The sequence below is a fragment of the Lissotriton helveticus genome, chromosome 12, assembly GCF_964261635.1.
Source record: "Lissotriton helveticus chromosome 12, aLisHel1.1, whole genome shotgun sequence".
In the NCBI taxonomy this organism is placed as follows: Eukaryota; Metazoa; Chordata; class Amphibia; order Caudata; family Salamandridae; genus Lissotriton; species Lissotriton helveticus.
The window spans coordinates 905832099-905853030 of NC_136073.1; positions in this window are offsets into that span (position 1 = coordinate 905832099).

Here is a 20932-nt window from a genome sequence, read left to right on the forward strand (position 1 = left end):
GGCCAGGGGTATATGCGCAAATCCAACGCTATTGCCAGGAATGTCACATCTGTCAGCGACGTAACCCCTATGTTCCTCCTGCTGTGCCCTTGAATCCCCTACCTATCTTAGGAAAACCATTCGATAGAAATAGTCGTACATAGAAACAACTGGAGAGTGAAGCCTGTACATGCTGTAGCCCGTGTACATAATCATGCATAAATATAACCGATGCAGTACGGTCCGAGTGATGAAGAGTAATTATGCTCAATCAGGTCCAACAGAAATCATTCAGGACTCAGGAAATGGCTTCAATATTACGTACCAAAAGCTTAAGACAGAATGCGCCAAACGAGACGCGTATTCCACGCTGAGAATGGAGCTGGTGTCAGAAGCGTGTTAAGTGTGCAACAGTAATAAAACTAGAAAGCGGCTAGGGCTAGGGTATACTCTATGGCCAGTTCCCCCCTGACTTTAGGACCCTTTTGTGGCCGGAGGGCTTCCCTATACCATGTGCCTCAAATTCCTTGGCTAAAAACCTTGGGGTCTGGTTTGGGGATGACCTTCGATTTGAGGGGCACATCAAGAGGCTCACCGGTGGCTGCTTTGGGACCTTGAAGTCTCTCAGAAAGTTTTTCCCGTATCTGCCTGCCTCTGCCTGCGAGTCAGTCGCGAGAGCTTTAATTCTCTCGCGCCTGGACTACGCCAATGCTCTGTTTAGTGGCTCACCGGCCTATTTGATCGGACGGCTCCAGATTATTCAAAACGCTACCGCCAGACTTTTGGGGAATATCTCCAGGCGGATCAGTGTTAGGAGTTACCTGGAGAGCCTGCATTGGCTGCCGGTGCCGCATCGAATCACCTTCAAAATTTTGACTCTGGCCCATAAAGCCATCAATGGGCGGGGTCCTGCCTATCTGATGAAACGTTTCATGCGGTACGTCCCTAACAGAGAATTGCGCACAGCAGCACAACATCTGCTGCTGGTTCCGCGCTTTCGGCGTGTCCGGCTGGGAGGTCACTCTGTGGCGGTAAAGGCCGCGCGCGCATGGAACGCACTCCCGGCTGCTTTGCGCAGCATCGATGACTTCACGGCTTTTAAGAAAGCGCTAAAGACTCATCTGTTTAGAATAGCTGTCTAGTTCGTTTGGCTGGTCTAGGGCTCTGCTGCTACTGTTCTCTTTCTTTTTCGCGCCAGGATACTCCGGAGTAATTGAGCGCGCTATAAAACAGCTTAAATAAATAAAAGAATAGCTATTTTTAAAGCGGAGAAACAAGTATAAACAAAGAAATATCTAACAAATACAGGGGTTTTGAAACTAACAAGGATTCTGTGTGTGAAGAAGGAGTTCAGGGAAGCGAAATGAGAAAGCTTGTAGAAAGTGGAGGTAACTCTGTGGAAGGGAATGCACAGAATAACAGAGATAAGTAGAATCCAGAAGAAAAGAAGATTCAGAGGAACACTTCATGGATGGCTGATTATGCTTGCGAAGGGGAGGGGAACACTTTGCTTGAACTTCGTGTTGCAATGCTTTACTTCTTCCATTGTTCTCTATTGTTTTTTTAGGGTATTAGATTATGAATTGTTTGCTGTGAGATATTTTTCTATGTATAGCTTGTAATTCTTTTTTTTTTTTTGTCTGTAAAAGTGGTTTGTTTAATAATGCACATAAAGTGGGACAGTTGACAAATCTAACTTATCATTCACTAGCTTGTAATTCTTGAGTTAATATGTGCTTCCAGATATTTTATGGGAAACATCCTTTACGACGCAACTTTTACCACGCAGTGCCTTTACAACGCAGGTTTTTCAACGCAATTCATTACAACGAATTGCGCTGGGGGGCGCTCTAGGATAGGTAATAGTTTAATTTACTATCCAACACCTTCCCTACTATCCACGGGGACTGGAGTTGGAATAGTAAATTAAACTATTCACTATCCAGCACCCCCAACGCAAGTCGTTGTAACGACTTGCGTTGAAAAACCTGCGTTGTAAAAGCATGCGTAGTAAAAGCATGCGTTGTAACAATGTACATCCGTATTTTATGTATATTTATTTATGACTCATTTTGTTGTGTTATTGATTTTCTTGTTTTCCATTTTAAAGAAGAAGGACGTGCAGGGTTTACTTTTGTATTAGTCCTCAAGCTCCCTGTGCGAACTTCCTTTCCGTTGGGACTGGTGAGTGAGCACCCTGGCAGTTGCGGGAATTCGCTGTTGAGAGAGGACGCGCTTTCAGGTGGTGCTCTTGGATGAATAAACTTCTTCATATTTGATACCTTTTGTTCAGTGATTTCTTAACACTTGCTGTTGTATTCTCACCTTTCAAATATTGCTGTTTCATAATGTTTGTATATTGAACCATTTGTTTATGGTCTTATGTTACCCCGTTGCCCTCCCCACTTCTTCCTTCCTTTTTCTCGCTCTATTTCCTTACCACATTTAATGACTTTTCTTTTCCAGCCCAACTTCCATGCAGTCATTTGGTTTGGATTGTAGAATGTTGGAATCTGTTTGCTCTGTGGGCACTGTCTTAACAGTTTTTTTGTATGCGCAGCTGATCTCGAGTCAAGCTGCAAAACAAAAAGTTCCTTTTCTAAACCTACCTCGTCTTCTACTTGATACTGCAACATTTTGCTGGTGACAACAAGTCAGATCTCCATCCTGTTTGCCATCGCTGACACAAGTCTCAAACAAGACTCCTGGTGCAGCCGCAAACGTCTTTCTCTTTGTAAGGACCTCCTCTCCAGGAGTACTCTCCTCATATCCACACTTCAGTGAGGTTGTGGAAGTCAGCGGTACTCAGACATTTCCCACCCTTTCAATGGCGCTTCTCCTCCTAACAGACAACACCCCAAACCTATTACGACACTTCAAACCTAATTTTTTGGTGGGAGGCCATCTATGATTCTTTGCATTTCTCTATGGATTGCAACACCATTCTGCGTGAATCGCGCAAGCTTCCTGAGATCAAGGTGTTCTTCCCAGACTACATAGTAGCAGTCCAACGACAAAGGAACTACTTCCAAGCTGTAAAGAGGTGATTACACAAACTGGACTTGTGCTACTCCTTACTGTTGCCTGCCCGCCTCAGAATGGCATTTGAGGGGTGTATCACTTTTTTGGTTCCCTGACGAAGCCTGGGACTGGGTGGTGGCGAATGGTTCTGTTGCCTCGCAGCTCCCCTCTACCAAAGCTGCAGAGAAACAGCCCCCAAGGAATTTGCACTGGCGGGGTAGGGTATAAATGAGCAAGCCTCCCAAGGCTGTCCCGAATCTGGAACAGACGCTGACAAGTCCTGCACATGGCGTCTAAAATGCACAACCGTACCTCCAGTACTGACCAGGATGTTGGCTCCAATAAATTCCTCAGTGATGATGGCTCCTCTAAAACCTGGCCATTGAGAGCAGAAACATTAACTCTGTCCACTATAACGCCGCAAACAGCAGTTGACATCATCTGAATCCCTGCCTCTGATCACAGCTATTGCAACAGTTACCCTGCAGTATACAAATGTCTCCCCAAACTGTCACACAGCTGTTTGTTATCTACGACTGAGTTTCGAACGAAGGGGGTTTGGTTGCGGGAGGAGCCCCATTGCCCTGTTTTCTAGTTTTTTTGGGCTACTTTGCTGTATTAATTTGTTGTTAACGTATGCTGCTTGTTGTTACACTATTACTTGTACATTAGTGATGATGATCTACTGACTTAGAATAATCCTACGCCCCCTATACTTAACCAATACACAAGGTAGTTGCTGCAATTTGTTCGACAGTTTAGACGGTCGCTACTGCCCTAATAATGTTTTATGTATTGGGATTTCCTCCCCCTCTTTTTATTATTTTCTCAATTTTCCGCCCTGTTGCCCTTACACATTCGGCACCCCTACCTGCCCTCTCATTTTATTGTACACTGTCAATCTGCATGTGCGGATTGACTGCATAGTAGGGTTGGCTACACTTCTCCCTATGGTCTGTCACATCGACTATTTGGGTTGCACACACTCAGACCACAACCCCCAGCTCCTAACACTGGCATGGGATAGGGGTGTTCCGGCCATACCCATGTGGCGCCACCAACTGGCGGCACTAGAAGACCTGGGGCCAGATGTAGGTAATTTTAATTTACCACCTCTTAAACACCGATTCATACCGAATCGGTATTTAAGAAGTGGTAAATTAGAGGGGGGGAAATGTAGGTAATTCTGATTCGGTAAATACCGAATCTGTAAGATTCGGTATTTACCGATTCTGTAAATACCGAATCGGTATCCCCCATTGATTCCTATGGGCCTTGAAGCCCATAGGAATCAATGTGGAATACCGAATCGGTATTTACCGATTCGGTAATTACCTATTCTTGCAAGGGTGCAGGGGGTGTCACTTTGACACCCTCTAGCACCCCAATTACAGGCTTGTGTGCCATGTGGCACACAGACATGCCCTAAAGGCATGTCTGTGTGTCACATGGCACAGGTGTGCATGCACAGATGTGCATGCACACCTGGATTCGGTATTTTACCACCCAATTGGATTGGGCGGTAAAATACCGATTCTTAAAGACCTGTGGCACTCTGAAATGTGCCAGCTATATCTGCATTTACAGAATCGGTATTTTACAGAGTCTGTATTTACCGATTCGGTAATTTTACCGAATCGGTAAATACAGAATCGGTAAAATACCGATTCTGTAAATGCATGCCCTACGTCTCGAAAACCAATTACCGGTCGGTAACGGCCGAAATCGGCCGTTACCGACCGGTAATTGGCGACCTACATCTGGCCCCTGCTGTTTTAAGTCCCTCAGCATCACAACAACAAAAGACTTTGCTCTTAACAAAAGATCGGCTTCTGATAGGCTGATTGAATGGGACGCCTTTAAAGTCACTATTAGGGAACACAGCTTAGGCATCATTTGGAATATTCATAGGCAATTAGATGACACCATTGCCAAAATCGAATGTAGGCTTATACATCTTGAAACACCTTCAGTCACATGCCCAGACTCCACGTGCCTCCTGGACGAAACACACGCAGCGAACATACCAAATTACTTGAACGCCTGTGATGTCTAAATTACACCACACATTCTGCACGTACCCATGTGACATCAGACCGTGCGGGCCGACTACTGGTGTGCTTAACATGTCAAGAGCAACCCTGGTACCCCATTCTCTCATTATACGCTCAAGAGGGCCATCTCCTGCACATTCAGCACAAAGTACATGCTAAATTAACATACCACTATTCCTCACATTATAGATCCACTGTTACATCCAGCCCAGAATGCCTTGCCAATTTTTTTTCAACTATATGTCTGCCTGCTATCTACCCCATTCAGCGGGAGGAGCTGGAGGAACCAATCTTCCTCTCCGAGATTCGCAAGGCAATCAACACCCCAGCTTCAGCCAAGACCCCTGGACCAGATGGCCTGTTCGCTGAATACTACAAAGCATATGCCTCGGCCCTGTCTCCGCGCCTTCACGCTTTATAGGCAGATGCCCTTTCTGCCTCCACCCTTCCTGAGTCACTACGGGAGGCACTCCTTATTTCTCTCCCTAAACCTGACAGGAACCACACTGCCCTGGGCTCTTATCACCCATTAGCTCTATTCAATACGGATTACAAAATATTGACCAATTACTCGCCGATTGATTGGCACCCCTAGTTCCTTCACTGGTGCATTCGGATCAAAATGGGTTAGTCCCAGCTCGTAACACCTCCCTGAACATGTGGCCCTTGTTTTGTGTTTCCACCTACTCCACACTTCTCTGGCCTTCCTGGTACTGTCTTCTGCTTGACTTAGAAAAGGATTTTGATTCTCTGGAATCTTTCTGATATACCCATCTTAAAATCTTTTAATCCTGCCAATGGTGGCCCAGAATAAATAAGAATAGGGGCATCCACTTAGACAGTTTTATGTAATTTTCCTTTCTCTGCATTCGCCCCTTCATGAAAAACACTTTTATCAAAAAAACATGCACTCCACCCTGAGTGTTGGCCTGCGCTAGGGTGTGTCAGCGGCCCTGATGAAGCATGCCACTATCTAGTGGGTGAGAGCAATTTTAATAACCCTATGGGTTTTTCAGTAGGCTCTTCCTCCCAATACATATAATTTCTGTTCTTTACACTCTAAGTACCTTATTGGGATTGTTGGAGTTGTTCATAGTATTTAACTAACCGCCTCACTATGTCGTACCCCCCCCTTTTTTGGCGCATTTGTGCGCATCATGAGGGAATTTATTTGGAATGGTTCCCATTGTTGTGTGATCTCTCTAAGCTATATCTGCCCATGGATCGGGGAGGTCTGGCTGTTCCTAATATGGAGCAATATTACCCAGCTTCAGTGGGTGGCCAGATGGATGGCGGGATTGCAGCCACAGATACAGCCAAACACACTTACCACCTTGGTCACTCCAAGCATTGCTCCGATTGTTTCACCCCTGCGCTCGTGGTAGGCCAACGGAATCCCTACTGCTTGGAGTTGCTTACCGCTCCTTCCACTGAGGAATAGTGTTCTTCTGATCGGCATCATTTGTACTGGGACTCCATTGTTTTTTCATTGCCATCTCATGTCAAACACTTCCACACGACCCACCTGGTCATTTCTGCTGATGCCTGAGGAAATTCTAACTGACACGACAAAAACCATCTTGCAGCCCGTATTTCTGTCCAGGAACTGTCACACACCCAACCCCCCCCCCCCTGTTCTTTGCAATTCACCTAAAAGTCACAAGACACTCACACACTGAGTAAATCATTTGTTTTCCATCTCCTGCTCCCAGCCTGGTAAACATCCTTGACACCGTGATCAGGTTATCTGGACAATGGTCTGACTGCTGGCCCTAGATCAGGGTGATTAAACAATGAATTGAAAGACCGGGCTTTGATCAGGGCAATTGAACAATGACCTGAAAAGACTGAGCCTTGATCAAAGCAGAGTGAACAATGATTTGTGTACCAAGCCTTGATCAGGTCACCATCTACAAACGTCGTCTGAATCTGGTTATCAACTGCAAACACTGCCCTGATTAAACAATGAACTAACAGCCAAAAGACTGGGATGAAAAAGTATAAAAGGCTTGTAAGCTGCAGAGTGAAGCAGCAGCCTCCTCTGTCTTGTCTCTGACTAGCTTGGGACTCTGTTCCATAGCCCGGGCTATTGAATAAATCTGGGTTCCTCCTGCAGACGAAGGCTCCTGTGTCTCCTTTTACAAAGTATGGAAGACTTGGGCGGTTTCCCCTGCCGCCGAGACCCAGTAAGTGGGTTATTCCGGTTCTTCACCACAGTAGCTTGTATCTCACACGAACGAAAAATCCTCATGCTCCGCCACTCCCCATACTAGGTAGCCCTGTGGTCCAGCTGATACCTTCTCCACAGAGCTTTCTATGTGTGGGAGGCTGGCCTCCAAAACCTAGGTGACCTCTACCGAGCCGGTGTCCTGCTACCCTCTGACACACTGGTATAGGGGAGTCTGCACCCAGGTCAGTTTTTATTGCACACCTCCTTACTTGCTGCTTTGGGGCTCTGATGGAGAGTCATGTCGGGCGAACATCAGTCCCACTTCACTGTTGAATACTTGCTTGTAATAGGAACGGGTAGACATCTAAGCAGATGGTTCACAGCTTTGCTGCGTCAGCAAGTTCTGGTTTTGCTTGACCCACTGAGACAGCGCAAGGAATTGGACCTGGCCCTCCCGTGTCCAGACAAAGAATGGGCCGCAATGTTTGAAAGTCCACACACCTGGGAGGAATGCATTCTACATCTCTTTCCTAGGAGTAAATGACAGAGGGTGACTTCACATTTCTTAGACTTAGGGTTGCTGTTGGCTAAATGCCTAATCACAAGGAGGTGGAAGTCTCCCGACCCTTTCCCTCTGCTAGCCTGGTACGGGCCAAGGCACAAAGCATCACCCTACATAAAGAGGAAACTCTGCCTCTGGAAAATCTCCATTGCGGCTCACTGGGATGCTATACTACATGACTTTCAGGAGGGGTCCCTAGAGGGGTTGAGACCTTTGGGAGATGTAGATCAGGCAGCGGAGGCAGGTGGGAGGATCAATGCCCTCTCCCCCTCGTGACTTGTATGTGTTGGGTTGCAGCCAGGACCAAGCATAGACCTTGCAATTCCATAAGACTGACTAGGTCAGGGGCTGCTATGGTGCAGAATACCTCATCATTTATGGTATGGGTGGGCTGATGCTGTTACATTTGGGCTACGTTATTCCTGTTATTTATGATTTGTCCCACTATTTTTCCCTCCCGCCTCCGGTTCTCTACAGAGTTAACGAGGAACAACAATGAGCTGCCTCTATGCATAACCTATCCTTGGTAATCTACCCATAACAGGCTGCTCCTCTCTGTCAATTAATGGCAAACATTACCAACCAACTTTTCATGCATCACCCCGCACTCACAACTCAACATTGTTATTCCCGCTGCATTTAATGCTTGTACAATGCACAGGTGGGTGCATGATTATATGTAAGATGAGAGCAAATCTGGTAAACACCGGCATGTTTGATTTTTTTCGATGTTGTATCCCATTTTGGTTCCTGTCTGCATTTGCAAACCTGGACAATGACAAATATAACTAAGAAAAACAGATTTTAACAATCAGGGGCATTTTGCCACAGTGCGCAGAGAAAGGAACAGAGCTGGAAGAAGTACAGGTGGCTCAAATGTCTTATGACATCACTCATGACACAGTTGCTGATGATGAAGGGGCGTCAAACGGTAAAACGACGGTTCTGATGATGAGAGCAGAGTGTTAGATATCCCATAATGGGCCCTCTAAGCCTTAACATGCATCCTGATTGTGATTGGTGCTGATGTCACATTTCTAGCGGACTCAAGTTCGGCATTCACTATCATTTCAGGGGACATTTTTGAAACACTTTTCTCCAGAAAGGTTGGAAGCTTAATGGATCCGGATGTCAGAGATGTACCCTATGATGGTGATGTGACACACTTCTATGAGTCTTGATTGTCACTGTGGTTTTAAAGGACAGTTCTGCTAAGATAAATATTTATGTAGTTAATGTAGGAAAGTGCCCCTTTTATACAAGGCCACCCCCACTTTTATTCTGGTATTTGATGTGATATTGACTGGAATTGCCAACCTGGTCCCCAGTGCCAGATCTTTTACCCAAAGCAGTGCAATTTTTTCACCAATTGACAATACCTTTAGTACCCTCTCTAAGGGCCAGATGTAGGTAAATACTATTTACCGATTCTTAACGCCTTAACTGCGCCTGCGATTTTGTGGAAGTGCGACACTTCCGCAAAACGGGCGAGGCCACGGCGGCCAGGACTGGGGAGGTAGTGCTGCTGTCAGCCAATGGCCGACGGCAGCATGGAACGGGTTAAATACCAGATATTATCGATTCGGTATTTAATAATAGGTACATAGTATATAGGTAATTATTCAGTTAATTTTACCAAATCGGTAAGATTCGGTATTTAAGAATCGGTATTTACCGATTCGGTAATTCCAATTCATTCCTATGGGCCTTGTTGCGAGCAGAGCCCGATCAATTAAAAAATACTTTCTCAAGTTCAGGGTAATTCTAGCTGTCTGAGCAGCTGACTGACAGATGCAGGGATAGTCAGATAGCATAGCTGTGAGGGTTTCATAGTAAATGTAACAATTTATAATGAACGTATGGTGGTTGCGAAACTTGAAATGGTATCGGTGTCAGAGCTTTGCGCCAATAAATTATTAAAGGGCTGATACACTGGATAGGAGCTCCATAAGTCCAAATGACGATGGCCCAAGTCAAATAAAGTAAACTCACAAAGGTTTATTTAAATGCAATCATCATTACAGAAAGCCAAAGAACAATTTGTTAGTCAGTTACAATCGACACCAATATCTCATAAGTTAAGAGAAATGTCTAAGTAGAAAGTCAAACTACAATCGACACTGGGGCTGCACAGTATGTAAGTAAGGGAAGATGTCTGGTGCACATCCCGAGCTAGACACATTTTATAGGTTTAGAGGCGAAGGAGGTCATGCTCTTCGTATGGTGCGAGTGGCACCTTGGGCTGAACTAATAACGTTTTAGAATATAAGTCAATCAACTTTGTAGATATTGTGTTAGATAAAACAGGCTAGCCTAGTAGGAACTGCCTAACTATTTAATAGTTAATGAATTATCCACTTTTGCCTGCATGAAGGAGAAATGACATTTAACAGATAAACAACAAACCAGTTAAATGGATAAACAAGCAGTTGTGGCTGCAGGCAGGAACAGCCTTGATTATTTGCAACATTAATTGAACATCCTCTGAGTGCGAGAAGCCTCACCACAGAATGAATTCCATTTTGAGTATTTTATAAAACACAGAAGACAGAAAAACACGCAGTTAGAAAACTCTCCATGCAACTTTTAGAATCACTTTCTTCCACTGTCAGTACAAGCAGAGAAAGGCCCAATAAAATTATTCTCCATCCTACTTCAACACAGACAAATGAACATTAATTTAAATGAATAAATCTGTTCTAACATCTGCATGCTCAACACTATGCATGCTGGCCACACATACATGATAAACTGCAATTTTCTATAGCTGTGGTCTGCAAAGTTGTGTTTTCTCTCTTATAATTAACCATCACTTTAAGAAATTAAGGGGCATATTACCAACAACTAGCGATAATTATCGCTATGTTGGTTTAGCGGCGATATTTTTATCGCCGAGCTGCAGCGATTTTTATCGCTTAGGAACCTTGCTATTATCAAGGTTTATCTCCTAAGCGATAAAAATCGGCCGAAATGCATGAATATCGCTAAAAAGTCAGCGATATTCATGCATTACCGAGCTAATGCTCTTAGCCATGTTATCTACCTACCATTGGATAACATGGCTAAGAACTGCTCAGGGGCAGGTGTTAGCTTTTGGAGATATTCGCGCTTAGCGCGAATATCTCCAAAAGTTGGTAATAGGAGATAGCGATGTTAGCGACTGTTTCCAGTCACTAACATCTTGGCACGCCCACTTTGCATGTCATTAGTGATAAATATCACTGACATGCAAAGCGGGGCCCAAGATGGTCGCTATCTCCTACTAGCTGTCGCTAACTGGTGTTAGCGACAGCTAGGTAATAGGGAGATAATTTTATCTCCGCTTTCTTGGCTTTTAAAGCCAAAAAAGCGGAGATAAACCCCCTTGATAATATGCCCCTAAATGTTTTGCTAAGTATTGGTGCTGTGGGAGGAGAGGTTGTAGGCTGACAAAGCTGGATTGTGCAATAAAAAAAATCATTTATTGAGTTTTTAGGTTCTGACAGAGTATACAGAAACAACATCAATTGCCATTATTCAATTTTTTGTTACATTATGTTGCAAGAGTGTAATACGGTTAGGTTGTCTGACTGTTTGGGTGCATTATTTCTGATGTATGCAGGATGTAAGTTTCGGAGTAACCTGGGTCTATAGTATAGTTTTAGATTCTTAAGCATCGCCAGTGTATCTCTGCTGCTGATATGGATTACCTACTAGTGTTGTTTCCAATAAACCAACCGGGGGTGTAACTTGAAAGGTGTCGCTGGGGATGGGCTTTAGGGCTTGTGGAAGCGTGATGTTTTTGGTGGCCTGATTACACGTGTGCCTTGCTTTCTTATTGTGGAGCTTGCAGGTGTTGTGGAGGGTTGGGGAAGGAAGAGGGGAGCGGGCTCCCCACGAGTGTTTTTGTGCGGGGTGCTAGGAGTTGTGGGGCATGGCGCCACCGGGTGGCCGCCGGGGATTCCGTGGGTGTCTAGTGTGTTAGTATAAAGCTTTGGAGGAGCGCTGCCCGTTCCATGGATACAGGGCGGGAACTTATCCCTTGTGCTTCTTCTAGTTTGATTGCATCTTCTTCTGCTACACCTTTCTCCACCTTGCTTCCTGCAGCGTGGAATAAATTACCAACTAATCTCCGAAAGGAGTCTAGCCTACTGCCTTTCCGCCGAATGTTAAAAACTATTCTCTTTCGGGAAGCATGGGGAGGGTTGTAAGTTAGTCATCTGTTTTATGTAGAGTCGGTTTCTTCTTTTTTTTCTCTGTACAAGCGCTAAGAGACCTTGGGGTGATAATGCGCTATATAAATTGAAATAAATAAATAAATAAATAAATACACCCCATTTTATAACCGCCCCCTCCATGTCTATGTCAGAGGACCTGTAGGTGAGCGCCAATGTAATGTGATGCTTTCGTTTTGATGGGCGTATGGTTAACAAGGTGAATCGCGTTTCTATTTTTTTCTTTTTCTGGCGCTTGAATATTCCCAGGATGCAAGCTTGCCATGTGTCGAGGCCTGCCAGGCCTGTGGTTGTTTGCAGTATGGTATGTATTTTTGACCAGTATGACTGCAGAGCGGGGCATGTCCAGAGCATGTGCACGAATGTAGCACTGGGCATTGTGGGCATTCAAACTGTGTTTCGGGGTAAAATCGCTTGAGCCTCGCTGGTGTGAGATACACCCGGTGTAATATGTTTATATGATATTTTTGAAGCTTTGTTTTTGCAATACTTTCTTATGACGCTCTAGGGCTGTCAGCCATTCTTTATCATGTAGTGCACGTCCAAATTCCTCTTCCCATTTTGATCGAAGCCATATGAGCGATGTGGCTGTGAGTTCTATGATGGATCTGTGGATCCATGTGATGAGGTGCCGTCCTGTGCCGATATTTAGTATTGCGTGTAGTGTGGGGTGTGTCTTTGGTTCTCCGTCAGTCAGGACTACTCTTCGGCGTCCTCTCGCACAGATCAGTGATAGTAGTAAGGAGTTTAGGTCCCGGAAGAAGACTTGCAGAGGGATCACTGGGACGTTTGCGAAATAGTAGAGGAGGCGGGGTACCACCACCATCTTCAATAAGGCCACCTTCCCCATGGGGGCCAGGGGTAGCGCATCCCATAAATTAATCTGGGTTTTAATGCCTCCTAGGGCTCTGTAGTGGTTGCCCTCAAGAAGATCTTCGGGAGTGATAAAGCCTGATTCCCAGGTATCGCAGGGCATTTCCGTTCCATGCCAGCTTAAACGCCCCAGAGTTTATATCCTGCAGGGGAGCATCCGGGTGGGGGGTGGAGATGGTAGACTTTCCCCTGTTCACTCTCAGTCCGCTGCCTTCCTGAAGTCATCCAGTGAGGCCTAGAGGGGAGAAAGGTCCATGGTGATGTCCTTAATTGTACAGGGGTGGCCGGGGCCGAAGAGACAGAGTCAGAGACCTTAATTAGCTTTTTCAACGAGGGCTTTATTTTTTTATATAGGATCTCCTTTTTCTGCTTGTTATGCGCTCTCGAGCAAAGGCTGCCGGGTCTGTTACGGGCTTCCTTAGGGGATCCAGGATGTCTTCGGAAAGGTGGATCAGTCCTCCGACAGGTACGGCAACCGGAAAAGAAGGAAACAGAAAGACGCGGGTTAGGGAAGGTTTGGGGCTCGGGAGGTTTCAGGGCCGGGTGTGAGGAACAACCAAGTGCACAAGTGAATAAAACCCTCTACAGGTGCAAACGTTAGTGCTCGTGAGGAGGGAATAAACGGGGTTGCAAGACTATACAAGGGCTTTACACTATGTACAGGTTATTCCTTAGCTTGGACACTCCGTCCCACCCAACCCGCTACTTTGCCCCGTACCTGTTGGAGCCACGCTCCTCCCGTGGGAACGTGGCGGGCGGCTCGTGTAGTCGGTGGCCTCCTGGCTTCTCCGAATCTCCTCCGCCGTTCTTCTGCAGGTTCGTCTCGTACTTCTCGTCCTCCACGCTCAACTGTCTCCAACTCCTCCGCTCGCACTGTAACTCTCTCTCCTCCGGGGAAACGCCGTCCGTCGCTTCCGGGGTTCCCCCTCCTTTTGATGTGGATCGGGACATGACGCGGGTTAGGGGCGTGACTTCGCCGTATGTATCCGCCCTGTTAAAGGCACCATGTTCCAAGTCCTCGTGCTGCCACAGGTTAGTATCCTCTTCCTCCGGCCAGTCCTCTCGGACGCACAAATCAGGCTGCTGCAGAGAAGGGACAGAAGTAGGTAAAAGGGGTGCCACTGTCCACCAGTCCGAGTCCGGGGTTTGTCCCTCGGTCTTTCGACAGGCCCCATCACACACCTCCCCCTCTGGATTCTCCCGTTCGGGGAGAGGAAAGACCCTGGACAGACAGTCTGCGTTCCCATTCTCAGTCCCTTTCTTGTGGGTTACAGTGAAGGAGTAGGGCTGGAGGGACAGGAACCATCTGAGGACCCTGGGATTATGGGATCGGTTTTTGCACATCCACTGCAACGGGGCGTGATCGGTATGGAGGATGAATGGTCTGCCCTCAAGATAATAATGCAGTTTGTCTATGGCCCACTTGATGGCTAAACACTCCCTTTCTAGGGTGGAATACCTACTCTCTCGGGGGTAGAGTTTCCGACTAACATACAATACAGGATGCTCCAACCCATCTACACCCATTTGGGACAGGACAGCCCCATTTCCCATGTTAGAAGCATCTGTGGCTAGTATGAAGGGTTTCTTGAAGTCCGGCGACACTAGGACGGGAGCAGTAGTCATAGCATGTTTAAGAAACTCAAAAGCATTCTGAGCCTCCTGAGAGGGGTGCGTTAGATCCCGGGGTTTTCTATCTTTTCTTAGCAGGTCCGTCAGGGGAGCGGCCACTTCAGAAAAATTTGGAATGAACCTTCGATAGTAGCCAATCAATCCTAAAAAGGATCTCAGGTCTCTCTTTTTGGTTGGAAACTGGATCCTCTCAATGGCTTTCACCTTCTCACTTTGTGGAGCAATGGTACCCTCCCCGAGGACGTATCCTAAGTAGTTGACACTGGTGAATGCGGCTCTTGACTTCTTTGCATTTATATGCAGTCCAGCTTGCTTTAGGGCCATCAGGATTATCCATATGTGTGCCAAGTGTTCTTCCCACGTACGACTGAATATCACTATGTCATCCAAATAGGCCGAACTGAAGGAGGAATAGAGCTGTAGGACGGTGTTCATGAGGAGCTGGAACGTCGCCGGGGCCCCATGGAGTCCGAAAGGCAGCACCGTGAACTTGTATAGCCCCTCATCGGTGATAAAGGCTGTTTTCTTCCAGTCCTCCTCACGGAGGGGCACCTGCCAATACCCCTTCGTGAGGTCCAGGGTGGTAATGTACACTGCGTCTCCCTTCTTCTCGACCAGTTCATCGACTCGGGAAATCGGATAAGCGTCGATTGACGAAATAGCGTTTAGAGCCCGGAAGTCCATACAAAAATGCTTTGAGACGTCTGGCTTTGGGATCATCACTATAGGTGAGGACCAGTTGCTCTTTGACGGCCGAATCACCCCAAGGGACAACATATCCTTGACTTCTTTCTTCACCTCGCCCCGTCTGGCTGCGGGGATTCTATAGGGCCGTTGTTTTATGATTTTTCCAGGGGGTGTCTCGATATGGTGTTCTACTAGATTTGTCTTCCCTGGTAGGTCCGAAAAAATGTCAGCGAAGGGTTGTAGGATAGTTCTTAGCTCTTTTTCTTTCGTATTGGATAGCTCTTGGTTCACCACGAGATGCTCCAATGTAGAGGCATCGGGTTTAACGGCGGGAATTGACAGGTGATTTCCTCTGGGAGCGGGGCCCAACCATTCCTTCAGTATGTTTATATGATAGCACTGAGTCTTGGCGGGAGAGATTTGTAATCGGTAGGTAGTATCTCCTATGGATTCAATTATCCGGAAGGGTCCCTGCCATTCGTTCTTGCTTTTGCTACTAATGGATGGTAAGAGAACTAAGGCCCAGTTCCCCACTTTAAGGCGTCGCAACTTCTTTCCTTTATCGTAATTCTTTTTCTGTTGTTTTTGCTTTTGTTCCAGGTTGGAACAGGTGAGATTTCTGAGTTTGCTGAGTTTGGATTTCAGTTGTATCGTATATTCCAATAGGGACCTCTGCTCCTGTTCTTCCTCAGACTCCCATGTGTCTTTTGTTATTTCCAGCAGAGACCTAGGAAGACGACCATACAAAAGCTCAAAATCCGAGTAGCCTAGGCTACTCTGTTTTTGTACCCGCAATACGTACAGGGCTAAGGGTAATAATTTATCCCAGTCCGGACCTTCGGAAGTCAGCATTTGCTTCAGTGTGGTCTTGAGGGTCTGGTTATACCGTTCCACCAGACCGTCCGTCTGGGGATGGTAAACCGATGTACGTAGGTGGCGTATATCCAGTGTTTTGCAAACCTCCCTCATAAGTCTGGACGTAAAGGGTGTGCCCTGGTCGTTTAGGACCTCTTTAGGAAATCCGACTCTCGAAAACAGCTCTACGAACTTCTCTGCAATATTAGAAGTAGTGGGTGTTCTTAACGGGAAGGCTTCAATGAACCGGATGGCATAATCTACTACAAGAAGAGCGAAGAGGTGTCCTTTTGATGATCTTGGCAGGGGGCCTATTAAATCCATGCCGACCCTTTCAAACGGTACTCCAATGATGGGCAAGGGTTGTAACGGAGCGGCGGGAGGGCGGTGAGTATTCCTTCTCTGCCATTTCTCACATTTGGCGCAATAGACTTGGACGTCCTTATATATTCCTGGCCAGAAAAAATGTCTTAATATACTCTCCGTAGTCTTTTCCTTTCCGGCATGACCAGCCATGAGGTGTGCGTGTGCGAAGAACAACACTTGTTCACGAAAAGACAAGGGTACTAACAGCTGAGGTTCGCTCGTCTCCTGGGATTGCCGGTATAGTAGACCCTTCTTGATGAAAAATCTGGGAAAAACCTGATGTTGAGCTCCCTGAGAGGTGTTGGCACTCTCCCAAGCATTGTACAGGGTTCTATCCTCACTCTGGGTGAATCTAAAACTGCGGTCTAGTACCCATGGTTCGGGGGTTATGAGAGCATGGATGGGACTGCTCTCTTCGCGTTTTGACTGGTTCAGGGAATTCCGAAAGAAGGAGAGGAACTCCGGGTTGTTCACCCCTAGAATCACGCCCTCTGGTAGGGAATCTACCACTCCGACCTTAACAGTACAAGAGCCTTTGTCTACATGGGTCAGGGTGATTAGAGCTACAGGATAAGGCTTAACATCCCCATGGACATAGCGTATATGGACTATGGCTTCTGGGACATACTGACGTGGTAGGACGTATCGTTCTTGCACCACAGATTGCCTACACCCTGAATCAAGGAGGGCTCTCACTGGAAGACCATTCATCCTCATACTCACGTAAAATGAAGCACCCATTTTGGCAGAATATAGTACAGTCTTGGGAAGGTACCCCACTTCCATTGGTTCCTCTGGGGGTAGTTTTCGTGGACACAATCGAGCGATGTGGCCCCACTCGCCACAGTCAAAGCACTGGGGTCCTCTTGAGAGGGGAGACACCATTCCTGTTCCAGAAGGGTTCGGTCTTCTTGGTTCCATACCCAGCTTTGGTTTCTTTTCTGTTTTTGGGGGCGGGAAGTTTTTGCTGGTCTTTTCATGTTCCCACCCCGTGGTTCTAGGCTGCACCCTCGCATATTGAGCTGCCATTTCGATGGCCTGTTCTATGTCGAGTCCTGCATGCTGTGGGAGCCACCTCTGAGATGCATACGGGAGGGCTTCCATGAACTGTTCCAAATATACTTTATTTAATATTTCTTCCTTGCTACACGTCTCGGGTTTCAGCCACTTTTCGGCAGCCATTTTTAAGCGGAAAAAGAGGGTTTTGGGGTTCTCTCCTGGGATCCCTTTTTCCTTTCTAAACCGCACTCTATAAGCCTCTTGATCTAGTCCAAGATGGTCTAGAATGACCTCTTTTATCATGGTATAGGGGTATTCCCCAAGGGGTTGGCGGCCTGGTAGGCCGACTGAGCCTCGCCGGTCAGGAGGGGTGCCAGGAAGAAGGGCCATTTCTCCTCTGGCCATCCCAGAGCCTTGGCAGCCCGTTCAAATTTCAGCATAAACGCATCTGGATCTGCACCGGATACGTATTTCTGCAGCGCAATACCAGTAGGGTGAGGGGTATGGCTCCTTCCTTCTACTTGAGTCACTACGGTTGGAGGCGGCACATTCTTTATACTTTCGAGGTGAGCAGTAATGGTGTTTTTAAAAAGTTCCCGATCAGCCTGGGCTGACGATAGTTGTCGCTCTACTGCCCACTTGAGTTTTTCCTGTCCTTTAATCATGTGCTGGATTAGGGCGTCCATCTCGCTCTCACAGATGGGCTGTGGTGGAGTATATCCCACTTCTGACACCACTTGTACAGGGGTGGCCGGGGCCGAAGAGACAGAGTAAGAGACCTTAATTAGTGATTTCAACGAGGGCTTTATTTTTATATAGGATCTCCCTTTTCTGCTTGTTATGCGCTCTCGAGCAAAGGCTGCCGGGTCTGTTACGGGCTTCCTTAGGGGATCCAGGATGTCTTCGGAAAGGTGGATCAGTCCTCCGACAGGCACGGCAACCGGAAAAGAAGGAAACAGAAAGACGCGGGTTAGGGAAGGTTCGGGGCTCGGGAGGTTTCAGGGCCGGGTGTGAGGAACAACCAAGTGTACAAGTGAATAAAACCCTCTACAGGTGCAAACGTTAGTGCTCGTGAGGAGGGAATAAACGGGGTTGCAAGACTATACAAGGGCTTTACACTATGTACAGGTTATTCCTTAGCTTGGACACTCCATCCCACCCAACCCGCTACTTTGCCCCGTACCTGTTGGAGCCACGCTCCTCCCGTGGGAACGTGGCGGGGCGGCTCGTGTAGTTGGTGGCCTCCTGGCTTCTCCGAATCTCCTCCGCCGTTCTTCTGCAGCTTCGTCTCATACTTCTCGTCCTCCACGCTCAACTGTCTCCAACTCCTCCGCTTGCACTGTAACTCTCTCTCCTCCGGGGAAACGCCGTCCGTCGCTTCCGGGGTTCCTCCTCCTTTTGACGTGGATCGGAACATGACGCGGGTTAGGGCGTGTCTTCGCCGTATGTATCCGCCCTGTTAAAGGCACCATGTTCCAAGTCCTCGTGCTGCCACAGGTTAGTATCCTCTTCCTCCGGCCAGTCCTCTCGGACGCACAAATCAGGCTGCTGCAGAGAAGAGACAGAAGTAGGTAAAAGCGGTGCCACTGTCCACCAGTCCTAGTCCGGGGTTTGTCCCTCGGTCTTTTGACCCGCCCCGTCACACTAATTTAGATTAGGAGGTCGTCCGCGTATAGTGACACGCTGTGGGTGCGGCCCTCTAATAGGATGCCCCAGTATTCACCGCCCTCCCTGAGCCTGATTACTAGTGGCTCCATTGTGAGGGCGAAAAATAGGGGAGATAATGGGCACCCTTGGCGTGTCCTGCGCGTCACTTGGAGAGGGGGTGAGATATATCGGCCAATGCGGACCCGAGACGTAAGATCAGTGTACAGCAGTTTGATGTGTGCCGTGAGCATGGGACCGACCCCCACCAGCCGTAGGACCATGAACATGCCAATGTGTCGAAAGCTTTTTTGAGATCCAATATGAGGCACGCGGTGTGTGGAAAACGGCCATGCACCCCGCCCTGGACATGGAAGAGCCTGCAGATGTTCTGCGTGGTGTTTCTTACGGATACAAATCTGCATTGGTCAGGGTGTACAAGGTTGGGGTGTCCCCCTGTGAGCCTGTCTGCTAGGATCTTGCCTAATATTTTGCTGTCCGCTGTGAGCAGTGCGATTGGCCGGTACAATGACCTGAGAAAGGGGTCTCGGTCCGGTTTAGGGAAAGTCACTAATGTGGATTCGCGCATGGACTGAGGAAGTTCCCTTGTCTCCAGGGCTGCTTTTTAAACTAGGTCGAGCTTCGGGGCTAGCTGAGAAGAGAATGTTCTGTAGTATTCTAATGGAAAGTGTTATCATGCACTGCATTTACTATGATGCATATGGGCAAACTGAGTGCTGGAGTGGGAGGCAGTGTGCGCCCACCCCCTCCTATTTTAACGGAAAGCTGTTGTGGCTGGGAGCTTTGTTTTTGGCCAGGTTGTGGATCGTATTTTTGATTTCTGTCAGCGTGATCTGTTTGTCTTGGGAGATCCTGTCAGAGGCGGTCAGCAGTGTCATGGTGATGAGGTGCAGGATCTTTTTTATGTCTTCCTCTCTATCTGGGTTCGGTTCCCTGTATAGTTCGGGCTAGTACTCATGGAAGGCTTGCAGGATCTCTGCTTGTGTATAGGTGATGGCGCCCACTGAGTTTGTGATGCTGATGATAGGTTGTGTGTCTAGGTTCTGCTGGATTAGCCAGGTTGAGACTGAGAGGAGGGGGTCCCAGTGTATAGAGGAAGAAGTTACATACAATTAAATAGAATTAATCAACAACAACGTATTTTGATCCACAGAGTTTAATTCACACTGGGATGCAGTATATCAAATATACATTATGCAAAAAACAGTCAACTGTATTTAAAGTCATACAGTGCCCCAGGGAGGGAGAGGAGGGACGTGATAGTGAGAAGTTGGGGAAGTGGTAGGATTAGGTGACAGTAAAATCAATCCTTTAAGCATTTATTCATGCTATAAATGATGTAGCAACAACTTGCAAAACGCATAGCGACATTATTTGAATGAAGGGCATACGACACAAGGTACAGTGTATATACAAGATGTTGGCGTGAGGTTGCCACCATTAAAAACAGTCGACGTTTCGACCCTCTTGTGGTTGCAGGATCGTTTAACCTTGCTGTGGGGTCTTCATCAGGACCGTGGGGGGGGGGGGCAAAGGACCAAAAGTTAGTGTCCAGTTGGTCTCAAAATTGGTAATCACACGGATGAACTCGGGTGAGTTGGTACTGCATCGAATGCTAGCGTTTGGTTCGATCTCAAAGATCGATGAATTCAGACATCATGTGGTTCAAAGGTGAGTTCGGTATAACTGGATTCAAAAGCTCCGTACGCGGTCCCCCTCTCTGTGGGTTCTAGCGGCGTATGCTCAGAAGTTGTATCTGCGCAGATCTGTGCAGGCCACTGCATACTTGGTGTTAGTTTCTGTCAATTATGTGAGGGGAATCGCGCTTATGTCTGCGTCTTTGGACAACCACGCC